Raw genomic sequence first — 1,325 nt, forward strand, 5'->3', positions numbered from 1 at the left:
CACACGCTCACGCACACGCACACACACACACACACACACACACGCTCACGCACACGCTCACGCACACGCACACGCACACAGAAACAAAATCACTATGACCAGGAACAGGTCGGCTATAGTAGAAAACACATCAAGGGTGTCGTGTCGTGCATCTGAACCCGATAGCATTTTAACAGATATATCTACCAAAATTACATAAAAATATCTTGAAATACTAACGAGTAAATTTATTCAATAAAATCGCCATAGGCTTCAACCACGGCCTCCAGACGACTTCAGAAGCTCCTGCAACTCTTCTGGACGGTCTCCTTGTTTAAGTTGATGAATGATGCCATAATCCATGCATTCAGTTCATCTTTGGTGTTACAAGGAGTTTTGTTGGTTTCTCGCTCAACTAAGCCCCACGCATAATAATCAAGGGGGTTGCAGTCTGGGGAGTTAAGGTGGTCAGACGTTAGGGGTGATGTGGTAGCAGAAATTGTCTGACAGCCATGACTGGGTTTTCCTGCTTGGGTGTGGCATGGTGCAAAGTCCTGTTATCAGACATAAGGTCTTCTCGCAGCCAACCTCGCGAAACATCATGATGTTGACAGGATGTTTGATTTTTATCACTCTCGGTAGATGCTCTCAGATTGACAGCCAAACACTCTAAAATGTTCGTACGGGAGCTTCCGGCACGAATGCCAAGCAGTACAGCTTGTTTCGAAAATTTTGGCAGATTGAATTACGTCATGGTGCTGTTTTTCTCACAGACGGAGGCCATCTGACCCTACTATACTGTGTAGACGGCAAAATCAAAAACAAACAATGTGCATGCACAAAATTAAGAACCTCAAATGGCGACAATTTACCCATCGCACGCTGTGTGTGTGTGTGTGTATGTATGTATATATATATATATATATATTTATATATATATAATATGTGTGTGTGTGTGTATATATATATCGGATCTATTTTAAAACGGGGGCCACAGTATTTTCTTAACGAAACACTTTGAAACTTGGAACACTGGTAGAATGTGTCATATAAAACATCTTTTTCTCTTAGTCTTCTTAAAAAAAAAAAGAAAAGAAATCCCTAAGTTATTCCATGTGAAAGTTGTCGTATTTTTGTAATTTCAACCAATCACTGACGTCCATTCAGCCGATATACATTAAGTGCCGACTACATAAACAAACGATTCTGAAACAATTCTATCGTTGATAAAATTATTATTTCCTTGTCAAAAAATGGCTGAAGCATATTGGCAGTAGCTAATAAACCTTTCTATTATAGGCTAACCCTAACCCTAACCCTAGGGTTAGGGTTAGGGTTAGGGTTAG

Source organism: Octopus bimaculoides, chromosome 6 (genome assembly GCF_001194135.2).
Source record: "Octopus bimaculoides isolate UCB-OBI-ISO-001 chromosome 6, ASM119413v2, whole genome shotgun sequence".
Lineage (NCBI taxonomy): Eukaryota > Metazoa > Mollusca > Cephalopoda > Octopoda > Octopodidae > Octopus > Octopus bimaculoides.